General features: G+C 50.3%; 1 protein-coding gene across 1 annotated transcript in view; it reads right to left on the minus strand.

The window, feature by feature from the left end:
• The window catches only part of UBE3D (ubiquitin protein ligase E3D), a 493536-nt gene that overhangs the window by 226477 nt on the left and 253703 nt on the right, over positions 1-13356 (minus strand). The window lies entirely within an intron of this gene.

The raw sequence follows: 13356 nt of genomic DNA on the forward strand, positions 1-13356 counted from the left end.
AAAATTAAAAAGGTCTAGGTCATGTATAATGGGACTGATTGTGAGTCTGACGGGATTATTACTGTTCATCTCCGTATTACCTCTGGGTGTAGAAGATTAACGATGGCAGTGGGCGCAGCAGCCCGTACGGCCATCCTTTAACTATGGAACCATACAGTCGCACCTGCACTGTCAATCTTTAAGGCTAAGTTTTTTGTTTCCTGCTGCGGGGTACACTGGGCTCCACAAGGATAGACATTGGGGTGTAGAGTAGGATCTTGATCCGAGGCACCAACAGGCTGAAAAGCTTTGACTATTCCCAGAATGCATAGCGCCGCCTCCTCTATAACCCCGCCTCCCTGCACAGGAGCTCGGTTTTGTAGTTGGTGCCGCAGATAGCAGGAACATAACAGAGGGGCTGCTCCAGGCAGCCCTAAGAAGAGCTTTTTTTGAAGATAAAGTGAAGACTACAAGGGCAGCAGCAGTGTGTAAATGTCAGAGACATTCACTGCTGCAGCTCCAGCTCCAGCTCTCCCCAGCAGCGCTGTACACTCCCGAGCCCTGGTTGCCTGGTAACTACAGCAGGAGGCTCCGGTTTTCTTCATGGTCAGGCACACACGACGGAGGCTATCCGGGATCGCGTGGCCGCGCTTCGGGAGGTGGTGAGTGGGTCCCACTTGCGGGACCCGTACTTTATCGTGATCCGGCGCGGTCAGTGGGAGGCGGGCCGCGCGCGCTGGCGGTAGACACTGTGGCAGTACAGGCAATCCCACTAGATCACCAGGGCATAGGCGCAGGTCTGTTTTTTTTCACTACCGTCACGTCTCTAAAAGAGCCTACGGATAAACGTGTGGAGGGTTGTCTGAAAGCGATTTACACCCTCACGGGTGCTGCACAAAGGCCCACTATTGCAGCAACATGGGCTGCAGAGGTTATTGAAGCATGGGCCTTGGAGTTAGAAGCTGAAATCTCTTCTGACCATGCTAGACAATGCATATATTGTTACAGCTTCTCGCTATATTAAAGAGGCGGCTTCTGATGCCGGTATCCTAGCAGCCAAGGCCTCTACTACATCAGTCCTGGCTCGCCGGATATTGTGGCTGAGATCCTAGTCTGTGGATCTGGACTCTAGAAAAACCCTGGAGGTACTCCCTTTCAAGGGAGATATTCTGTTTGGGGAGGACTTAAATAAGATAGTGGCTGACTTGGCTACTGCCAAAACTGCCTGTCTGCCAAGTACCACTCCTTCTGTGTCGAAGACTAAAGGTACTTCCTTTCACCCCTTTCATCCTTCAGGTAAAGCAAAAGGTCAGGCGTACAACAAGCAGACCTGCACTTCCAAACCTGGTAAGCCAAAGCCCAAAAGAGCCTTGGCGGCCCGTCAGCCAGCTTCCAAGACCGGTAAGCCTGCCGCATGACGGGGCAAGCCTACCCCTGGGGGATCCCAGGGTGGGGGGGCCGGCTTCTAGGGTATACCCAGGAATGGTTGAAGACCACTTCAGATGCCTGGGTATGGGAAGTCGTCACTCGAGGTTACGCCATAGCCTTCAAAAACCGACCCCCTCATCGATTTTGCCGGACAGATGTCCCGTTGGACCAGACAAAGGCAAACACTCTACATTCGGTGGTACAGACCCTCCTGGATACAGGAGTCGTAGTACAGGTGCCTCTTGCGCAGAGGGGCCGGGGGTACTATTCGCCGCTGTTTCTAGTCCCAAAACCGAATGGGTCCTCCCGGCCCATTCTCAACCTCAAGGCATTGAACAGGTTTGTGAAGGTTTCCAAGTTCCGTATGGAAACCCGTCGCTCTATAGTTCTGGCCTTGGAACCTGGGGACTACATGGTCTCCCTGGATATACAGGATGCTTACCTGCATATTCCTGTTGCAGTGTCACATCAGCAATACCTGAGGTTTGCGATTGGCAACCTCCATTACCAGTTTCGGGCGTTACCTTTTGGTTTAACTACGGCTCCGCGAGTCTTCAACAAGGTCATGGCAGTGATGACGGTGGTACTCCGCCGTCAAGGGGTCAGGATACTGCCGTATCTGGACGACTTGTTAATCCTGGCAAATTCCCCAGAACTTCTCCTACGTCATCTGGATACGACGGTCCGGTTTCTACAAGCCCACGGGTGGCTCATCAACTGGAAGAAATCCTCCCTGGTGCCTGCTCAGAGCATGGTGCACCTGGTAGCGCTATTGGACACTCACAACCAGAGGTTGTTCTTGTCTCAGGAGAAAGTCCTGAAGCTTCAGGACAGGATTCGTTGCATACTTTCTCGTCCGCAAGTGTCTATACATTCGGCAATGCAGGTGCTGGGCCTCATGGTCTCAGCATTCGACATGGTGGAGTCTGCTCAATTCCATTCTCGCCCCTCCAGAGGCTAATTCTAGCCAAGTGGGACGGCCTGCCTCACTGGATAAGGTCTCACATGATCTCATTGACTCCGGAGGTCGGTCTGTCGCTGCACTGGTGGCTCCAGGACCAACGATTGTGCAGGGACCATCCCTTCGGGATATCCGACTGGGTCCTGTTGACGACAGATGCCAGTCTCAGAGGTTGGGGAGCGGTGCTGGAGCAACACTCCCTTCAGGGACGGTGGACCAAGGAGGAGTCCTGTTCAAGTACAGTCGGACAACGCCACCACAGTGGCTTACATAAATCATCTAAGCCGTTTGGCAATGAAGGAAGTCTCACGGATTCTACAGTGGGCAGAATGCCATCTACCGGCCATATCGGCAACATTCATTCCGGGAGTCCTGAATTGGGAAGCGGACTTTCTCAGTCATCAGGACGTACATGCCGGCGAGTGGGGCCTCAATCCAGAAGTGTTTCAACTCCTTGTGGAAAGGTGGGGCCTTCCAGACATAGATCTGATGGCGTCTCGACACAATCACAAGGTTCCGGTCTTCGGAGCAAGGACAAGGATCCTCAAGCAGCATTCGTGGATGCGCTGGCGGTACCGTGGAGGTTTCGGCTGCCGTACGTGTTCCCTCCGGTGTCACTCCTGCCCAGGGTAATTCGAAAGTTCAAGCAAGAAAATAAGAATTTACTTACCGATAATTCTATTTCTCATAGTCCGTAGTGGATGCTGGGAACTCCGTAAGGACCATGGGGAATAGCGGCTCCGCAGGAGACTGGGCACAAAAGTAAAAGCTTTATGACTAGCTGGTGTGCACTGGCTCCTCCCCCTATGACCCTCCTCCAAGCCTCAGTTAGGATACTGTGCCCGGACGAGCGTACATAATAAGGAAGGATCTTGAATCCCGGGTAAGACTCATACCAGCCACACCAATCACACCGTACAACTTGTGATCTGAACCCAGTTAACAGTATGATAAACGTAGGAGCCTCTGAAAAGATGGCTCACAACAATAAACAACCCGATTTTTGTAACAATAACTATATACAAGTATTGCAGACAATCCGCACTTGGGATGGGCGCCCAGCATCCACTACGGACTATGAGAAATAGAATTATCGGTAAGTAAATTCTTATTTTCTCTGACGTCCTAGTGGATGCTGGGAACTCCGTAAGGACCATGGGGATTATACCAAAGCTCCCAAACGGGCGGGAGAGTGCGGATGACTCTGCAGCACCGAATGAGAGAACTCCAGGTCCTCCTCAGCCAGGGTATCGAATTTGTAGGATTTTACAAACGTGTTTGCCCCTGACCAAGTAGCTGCTCGGCAAAGTTGTAAAGCCGAGACCCCTCGGGCAGCCGCCCAAGATGAGCCCACCTTCCTTGTGGAATGGGCTTTTACAGATTTTGGCTGTGGCAGGCCTGCCACAGAATGTGCAAGCTGAATCGTACTACAAATCCAACGAGCAATCGTCTGCTTAGAAGCAGGAGCACCCAGCTTGTTGGGTGCATACAGGATAAACAGCGAGTCAGATTTTCTGACTCCAGCCGTCCTGGAAACATATATTTTCAGGGCCCTGACTACGTCCAGCAACTTGGAGTCCTCCAAGTCCCTAGTAGCCGCAGGCACCACAATAGGCTGGTTCATGTGAAACGCTGAAATCACCTTAGGGAGAAATTGAGGGCGAGTCCTCAGTTCTGCCCTGTCTGAATGAAAAATTAGGTAAGGGCTTTTATATGATAAAGCCGCCAATTCTGAGACACGCCTGGCTGAAGCCAGGGCTAACAGCATGACCACTTTCCATGTGAGATATTTTAATTCCACAGTGGTGAGTGGTTCAAACCAATGTGACTTTAGGAGACTCAACACTACATTGAGATCCCAAGGTGCCACTGGAGGCACAAAAGGAGGCTGTATATGCAGTACCCCTTTGACAAACGTCTGAACTTCAGGCACTGAAGCCAGTTCTTTTTGGAAGAATATTGACAGGGACGAAATTTGAACCTTAATGGACCCTAATTTTAGGCCCATAGATAGTCCTGTTTGCAGGAAATGCAGGAAACGACCCAGTTGAAATTCCTCTGTAGGGGCCTTCTTGGCCTCACACCACGCAACATATTTTCGCCAAATGCGGTGATGTTTCGCGGTTACATCCTTCCTGGCCTTGATCAGGGTAGGGATGACTTCATCTGGAATGCCTTTTTCCTTCAGGATCCGGCGTTCAACCTCCATGCCGTCAAACGCAGCCGCGGTAAGTCTTGGAACAGACAAGGTCCCTGCTGGAGCAGGTCCTTTCTTAGAGGTAGAGGCCACGGGTCCTCCGTGTGCATCTCTTGAAGTTCCGGGTACCAAGTCCTCCTTGGCCAATCCGGAGCCACGAGTATAGTTCTTACTCCTCTCCTTCTTATGATTCTCAATACTTTGGGTATGAGAGGCAGAGGAGGGAACACATACACTGACTGGTACACCCACGGTGTTACCAGAGCGTCCACCGCTATCGCCTGAGGGTCCCTTGACCTGGCGCAATATCTGTCTAGTTTCTTGTTGAGACGAGACGCCATCATGTCCACCTTTGGTTTTTCCCAACGGTTTACAATCACGTGGAAGACTTCTGGGTGAAGTCCCCACTCCCCCGGGTGGAGGTCGTGTCTGCTGAGGAAGTCTGCTTCCCAGTTGTCCACTCCCGGAATGAACACCGCTGACAGTGCTGTCACATAATTTTCCGCCCAGCGAAGAATTCTTGCAGCTTCTGCCATTGCCCTCCTGCTTCTTGTGCCGCCCTGTCTGTTTACGTGGGCGACTGCCGTGATGTTGTCCGATTGGATCAATACCGACTGACCCTGAAGCAGAGGCCTTGCTTGACTTAGGGCATTGTAAATTGCCCTTAGTTCCAGGATATTTATGTGAAGAGACGTTTCCATGCTTGACCACAAGCCCTGGAAATTTCTTCCCTGTGTGACTGCTCCCCAGCCTCTCAGGCTGGCATCCGTGGTCACCAGAATCCAGTCCTGAATGCCGAATCTGCGGCCCTCTAGAAGATGAGCACTCTGCAACCACCACAGGAGAGACACCCTTGTCCTTGGAGATAGGGTTATCCGCTGATGCATCTGAAGATGCGATCCGGACCATTTGTCCAGCAGATCCCACTGAAAAGTTCTTGCATGGAATCTTCCGAATGGAATCGCTTCGTAAGAAGCCACCATCTTTCCCAGGACCCTTGTGCATTGATGCACTGACACTTGTCCTGGTTTCAGGAGGTTCCTGACTAGCTCGGATAACTCCCTGGCCTTCTCCTCCGGGAGAAACACCTTTTTCTGGACTGTGTCCAGAATCATCCCTAGGAACAGTAGACGTGTTGTTGGAATCAGCTGCGATTTTGGAATATTTAGAATCCACCCGTGCTGACGTAGCACTACCTGAGATAGTGCTACTCCGACCTCTAACTGTTCCCTGGACCTTGCCCTTATCAGGAGATCGTCCAAGTAAGGGATAATTAAGACGCCTTTTCTTCGAAGAAGAATCATCATTTCGGCCATTACCTTGGTAAAGACCCGTGGTGCCGTGGACAATCCAAACGGCAGCGTCTGAAACTGATAATGACAGTTTTGTACCACAAACCTGATGTACCCTTGGTGAGAAGGGTAGATTGGGACATGGAGATAAGCATCTTTGATGTCCAGAGACACCATATAGTCCCCTTCTTCCAGGTTCGCTATCACTGCTCTGAGTGACTCCATCTTGAATTTGAACCTTTTTATGTAAGTGTTCAATGATTTCAGATTTAAAATCGGTCTCACCGAGCCGTCCGGCTTCGGTACCACAAACAGCGTGGAGTAATACCCCTTTCCCTGTTGTAGGAGGGGTACCTTGATTATCACCTGCTGGGAATACAGCTTGTGAATAGCTTCCAATACTGCCTCCCTGTCGGAGGGAGACGTTGGTAGAGCAGACTTCAGGAACCGGCGAGGGGGAGACGTCTCGAATTCCAATTTGTACCCCTGTGATACTACCTGCAGGATCCAGGGGTCCACTTGCGAGTGAGCCCACTGCGCGTTGAAATTTTTGAGACGGGCCCCCACCGTGCCTGAGTCCGCTTGTAAAGCCCCAGCGTCATGCTGAAGACTTGGCAGAAGCAGGGGAGGGCTTCTGATCCTGGGAAGAGGCTGCCTGCTGCAGTCTTTTTCCCCTTCCTCTGCCCCGGGGCAGAAATGAGTGGCCTTTTGCCCGCTTGCCCTTATGGGGACGAAAGGACTGAGTTTGAAAAGACGGTGTCTTTTTCTGCTGAGAGGTGACCTGGGGTAAAAAGGTGGATTTCCCAGCCGTCGCCGTGGCCACCAGGTCCGATAGACCGACCCCAAATAACTCCTCCCCTTTATACGGCAAAACTTCCATATGCCGTTTGGAATCCGCATCACCTGACCACTGTCGTGTCCATAAACTTCTTCTGGCAGAAATGGACAGCGCACTTACTCTTGATGCCAGGGTGCAAATATCCCTCTGTGCATCTCGCATATATAGTAATGCATCCTTTAAATGCTCTATAGTCAATAATATACTATCCCTATCCAGGGTATCAATATTTTCAGTCAGGGAATCCGACCAAGCCACTCCAGCGCTGCACATCCAGGCTGAGGCGATTGCTGGTCGTAGTATAACACCAGTATGTGTGTATATACCCTTTAGGATATTTTCCAGCTTTCTATCAGCTGGTTCCTTGAGGGCGGCCGTATCAGGAGACGGCAACGCCACTTGTTTTGATAAGCGTGTGAGCGCCTTATCTACCCTAGGGGGTGTTTCCCAACGCGCCCTAACCTCTGGCGGGAAAGGGTATAATGCCAATAATTTATTAGAAATCAGCAGTTTTTTATCGGGGGAAACCCACGCTTTGTCACACACCTCATTTAATTCATCTGATTCAGGAAAAAATAAGAATTTACTTACCGATAATTCTATTTCTCGTAGTCCGTAGTGGATGCTGGGGACTCCGTCAGGACCATGGGGTTTAGCGGCTCCGCAGGAGACAGGGCACAATAATAAAAGCTTTAGGATCAGGTGGTGTGCACTGGCTCCTCCCCCTATGACCCTCCTCCAAGCCTCAGTTAGGATACTGTGCCCGGACGAGCGTGCATAATAAGGAAGGATATTGAATCCCGGGTACGACTCATACCAGCCACACCAATCACACCGTACAACCTGTGATCTGAACCCAGTTAACAGTATGATAACAACGAAGGAGCCTCTGAAAAGATGGCTCACAACAAGAATAACCCGATTTTTGTAACAATAACTATGTACAAGTATTGCAGACAATCCGCACTTGGGATGGGCGCCCAGCATCCACTACGGACTACGAGAAATAGAATTATCGGTAAGTAAATTCTTATTTTCTCTAACGTCCTAAGTGGATGCTGGGGACTCCGTCAGGACCATGGGGATTATACCAAAGCTCCCAAACGGGCGGGAGAGTGCGGATGACTCTGCAGCACCGAATGAGAGAACTCCAGGTCCTCCTCAGTCAGGGTGTGCCCCTGACCAAGTAGCAGCTCGGCAAAGTTGTAAAGCCGAGACCCCTCGGGCAGCCGCCCAAGATGAGCCCACTTCCTTGTGGAATGGGCTTTTACTGATTTTGGCTGTGGCAAGCCTGCCACAGAATGTGCAAGCTGAATTGTACTACAAATCCAGCGAGCAATCGTCTGCTTAGAAGCAGGAACACCCATCTTGTTGGGTGCATACAGGCTAAACAGCGAGTCAGATTTTCTGACTCCAGTCGTCCTGGAAACATATATTTTCAGGGCCCTGACAACGTCAAGTAACTTGGAGTCCTCCAAGTCCCTAGTAGCCGCAGGTACCACAATAGGTTGGTTCATGTGAAAAACAGAAAACACCTTAAGGAGAAATTGAGGACGAGTCCTCAATTCTGCCCTGTCAGAATGAAAAATTAAGTAAGGGCTTTTATATGATAAAGCCGCCCATTCTGACACACGCCTGGCTGAAGCCAGGGCTAATAGAATCTTCACCTTCCATGTGAAATATTTTAATTCCACAGTGGTGAGTGGATCAAACCAATGTGACTTTAGGAAACTCAAAACAACATTGAGATCCCAAGGTGCCACTGGGGGCACAAAAGGAGGCTGTATATGCAGTACCCCTTTTACAAACGTCTGAACTTCAGGCACTGAAGCCAGTTCTTTCTGGAAGAAATTCGACAGGGTCGAAATTTGAACCTTAATGGACCCTAATTTTAGGCCCATAGACAGTCCTGTTTTCAGGAAATGTAGGAAACGACCCAGTTGGAATTCCTCTGTAGGGACCTTCTTGGCCTCACACCACGCAACATATTTTCGCCAAATGCGGTGAAAATGTTTTGCGGTTACATCCTTCCTGGCTTCGACCAGGGTAGGGATGACTTCATCTGGAATGCCCTTTCAGGATCCGGCGTTCAACTGCCATGCCGTCAAACGCAGCCGCGGTAAGTCTTGGAACAGACAAGGCCCCTGCTGGAGCAGGTCCTTTCTTAAAGGTAGCGGCCACGGTTCTTCCGTGAGCATCTCTTGAAGTTCCGGGTACCAAGTCCTTCTTGACCCATCTGGAACCACGAGTATCGTTCTTACTCATCTCCTTCTTATGATTCTCAGTACTTTTGGTATGAGATGCATAGGAGGGAACACATACCCTGACTGGTACACCCACAGTGTTACCAGAGCGTCCACCGCTATTGCCTGAGGGTCCCTTGACCTGGCGCAATATTTGTCTAGTTTTTTGTTCAGGCGGGACGCCATCATGTCCACCTTTGGTTTTTCCCAACGGTTTACAATCATGTGGAAGACTTCCCGCTGAAGTCCCCACTCTCCCGGGTGGAGGTTATGCCTGCTGAGGAAGTCTGCTTCCCAGTTTTCCACTCCCGGAATTAACACTGCTGAGAGTGTTATCACATGATTTTTCGCCCAGCGAAGAATCCTTGCAGTTTCTGCCATTTCCCTCCTGCTTCATGTGCCACCCTGTCTGTTTACGTGGGCGACTGCCGTGATGTTGTCCCACTGGATCAATACCGGCTGACCTTGAAGCAGAGGTCTTGCTAAGCTTAGAGCCTTGTAAATTGCCCTTAGCTCCAATATATTTATGTGGAGAGAAGTCTCCAGACTTGATCACACTCCCTGGAAATTTTTTTCCTTGTGTGACTGCTCCCCAGCCACTCAGGCTGGCATCCGTGGTCACCAGGACCCAGTCCTGAATGTCGAATCTGCGGCCCTTTCATAGATGAGCACTCTGCAGCCACCGCAGAAGAAAACACCCTTGTCCTTGGAGACAGGGTTATCCGCTGATGCATCTGAAGATGCGATCCGGACCATTTTCCCAGCAGATTCCACTGAAAGGTTCTTGCGTGAAATCTACCGAATGGGATCGCTTTGTAAGAAACCACCATTTTTCACAGGACCCTTGTGCAATGATGCACTGATACTTTTCCTGGTTTTAGGAGGTTCCTGACTAGCTCGGATAACTCCCTGGCCTTCTTCTCCGGGAGAAAACATCCTTTTCTGGACTGTGTCCAGAATCATTCCTAGGAACATTAGACGTGTCGTCGGAAAAAGCTGCGATTTTGGAATATTTAGGAATCCACTCGTGCTGTCGTAGAACTACTTGAGATAGTGCTACTCCGACCGCCAAATGTTCTCTGGACCTTGCCCTTATCAGGAAAGCGTCCATATTTCTTTTAGGAAGAATCATCATTTCGGCCATTACCATGGTAAAGACCCGGGGTGCCGTGGACAATCCAAACGGCAGCTTCTGAACTGATAGTGACAGTTCTGTACCACGAACCTGAGATACCCTTGGTGAGAAGGGCAAAATTTGGACATGTAGGTAAGCGTCCCTGATATCCAGTGACACCATATCGTCCTGGTTCGCTATCACTGCTCTGAGTGACTCCATCTTGATTTGAACCCTTGTATGTAATTGTTCAAATCTTTTAGATCTCACCGAGCCGTTTGGCTTCAGTACCACAATATAGTGTGGAATAATACCCCTTCCCTTGTTGTAGGAGGGGTACTTTGATTATCACCTGCTGGGAATACAGCCTGTGAATTTTTTCCCAATACTGCCTCCCTGTCGGAGGGAGACGTTGGTAAAGCAGACTTCAGGAACTTGTGAGGGGAAGACGTCTCGAATTTCCAATGTACACCTGGGATACTACGTGTAGGATCCAGGAGTCCACTTGCGAGTGAGCCCACTGCGTGCTGAAACTCTTGAGATGACCCCCCACCGCACCTGAGTCCGCTTGTATGGCCCCAGCGACATGCTACGGACTTGGCAGAAGCTGTGGAGGACTTCTGTTCCTGGGAATGGGCTGCCTGCTGCAGTCTTCTTCCCTTTCCTCTAACCCTGGGCAGATATGACTGGCCTTTTGCCCGCCTGCCTTTATGGGTACGAAAGGACTGAGACTGAAAAGACTGTGTCCTTTTCTGCTGAGATGTGACTTGGGGTAACAAAAGTGGATTTTCCAGCTGTTGCCATGGCCACCAGGTCCGATGGACCGCCCCTTTATACGGCAATACTTCCATGTGCCGTCTGGAATCTGCATCACCTGACCACTGTCGTGTCTATAAACATCGTCTGGCAGATATGGACATCACATCTACTCTTGATGCCAGAATGCAAATATCCCTCTGCGCATCTCGCATATATAGAAATGCATCCTTAAAATGCTCTATAGTCAATAAAATATTGTTCCTGTCAAGGGTATCAATATTTTCAGTCAGGAAATCCGACCAAGCCCCCCCAGCGCTGCACATCCAGGCTGAGGCGATTGCTGGTCGTAGTATAACACCAGTATGTGTGTATATACTTTTTAGGATATTTTTCAGCTTCCTATCAGCTGGCTCTTTGAGGGCGGCCGTATCTGGAGACGGTAACGCCACTTGTTTTTATAAGCGTGTGAGCGCCTTATCCACCCTAAGGTGTGTTTCCCAACTCGCCCTCACTTCTGGCGGGAAAGGGTATACCTCCAATAACTTTCTATCGGAGGAAACCCACGTATCATCACACACTTTAATTTATCTGATTCAGGAAAAACTACAAGTAGATTATTCCCACCCTACATAATACCCTTATTTGTGGTACTTGTAGTATCAGAAATATGTAACACCTCCTTCATTGCCCTTAACATGTAACGTGTGGCCCTAAAGGAAAATACGTTTGTTTCTTCACCGTCGACACTGAAGTCAGTGTCCGTGTCTGTGTCGACCAACTGAGGTAAATGGGCGTTTTTACAAGCCCCTGACGGTGTCTGAGACGCCTGGACAGGTACTAATTTGTTTGCCGGCCGTCTCATGTCGTCAACCGACCTTGCATCGTGTTGACATTATCACGTAATTCCTAAATAAGCCATCCATTCCGGTGTCGACTCCCTAGAGAGTGACAGCACCAATACAGGCAATTTGCTCCGCCTCCTCACCAACATCGTCCTCCTACATGTCGACACACACGTACCGACACACAGCACACACACAGGGAATGCTCTGATAGAGGACAGGACCCCACTAGCCCTTTGGGGAGACAGAGGGAGAGTTTGCCAGCACACACCAAAAACGCTATAATTATACAGGGACAACCCCTTATACAAGTGTTTTCCCTTATAGCATTTTCACATATGTAATCATATCGCCAAATAAGTGCCCCCCCTCTCTGTTTTAACCCTGTTTCTGTAGTGCAGTGCAGGGGAGAGCCTGGGAGCCTTCCTCACAGCAGAGCTGAGCAGGAAAATGGCGCCGTGTGCTGAGGAGAATAGGCCCCGCCCCCTAAAACGGCGGGCTCTTCTCCCGGAGTTTGTGAGATCTGGCAGGGGTTAAATACATCCATATAGTCTCAAGGGCTATATGTGATGTATTTTAGCCATAAAAAAGGTATAATACATTGCTGCCCAGGGCGCCCCCCCCAGCGCCCTGCACCCTCAGTGACCGCTGGTATGAAGTGTGCTGACAACAATGGCGCACAGCTGCAGTGCTGTGCGCTACCTTATGAAGACTGAAAGTCTTCTGCCGCCTGTTTCTGGACCTCTGGACCTCTTCAACTTCGGCATCTGCAAGGGGGGTCGGCGGCACGGCTCCGGGACGAACCCCAAGGTGAGACCTGTGTTCCGACTCCCTCTGGAGCTAATGGTGTCCAGTAGCCTAAGAAGCAAATCCATCCTGCACGCAGGTGAGTTTACTTCTCTCCCCTAAGTCCCTCGTAGCAGTGAGCCTGTTGCCAGCAGGACTCACTGAAAATAAAAAACCTAACTTAAACTTTTATTCTAAGCAGCTCAGGAGAGCCACCTAGATTGCACCCTTCTCGGCCGGGCACAAAAATCTAACTGAGGCTTGGAGGAGGGTCATAGGGGGAGGAGCCAGTGCACACCACCTGATCCTAAAGCTTTTATTATTGTGCCCTGTCTCCTGCGGAGCCGCTAAACCCCATGGTCCTGACGGAGTCCCCAGCATCCACTTAGGACGTTAGAGAAACTATGGGTAGTTTTTTCACACCCCACATAATACCCCTTTTTGTGGTACTTGTAGTATCAGAAATGTTCAAAGCCTCCTTCATTGCCGTGATCATGTAACGTGTGGCCCTACTGGACATTACGTTTGTCTCGTCACCGTCGACGCTGGAGTCAGTATCCGTGTCTGGGTCTGTGTCGACCATCTGAGGTAACGGGCGCTTTAGAGCCCCTGACGGTGTTTGAGACGCCTGGACAGGCACTAACTGATTTGCCGGCTGTCTCATGTCGTCAACAGTTTTTTGCAAAGTGCTGACACTGTCACGTAATTCCTTCCATACGACCATCCAGTCCAGTCAGGTGTCGACTCCCTAGGGGGTGACATCAGTATTACAGGCAATTGCTCCGCCTCCACATCATTTTCCTCCTCATACATGTCGACACAATCGTACCGACACACAGCACACACACAGGGAATGCTCTGATAGAGGACAGGACCCCACGAGCCCTTTGGGGAGACAGAGGGAGAGTTTGCCAGCA

Source organism: Pseudophryne corroboree, chromosome 4 (genome assembly GCF_028390025.1).
Source record: "Pseudophryne corroboree isolate aPseCor3 chromosome 4, aPseCor3.hap2, whole genome shotgun sequence".
Lineage (NCBI taxonomy): Eukaryota > Metazoa > Chordata > Amphibia > Anura > Myobatrachidae > Pseudophryne > Pseudophryne corroboree.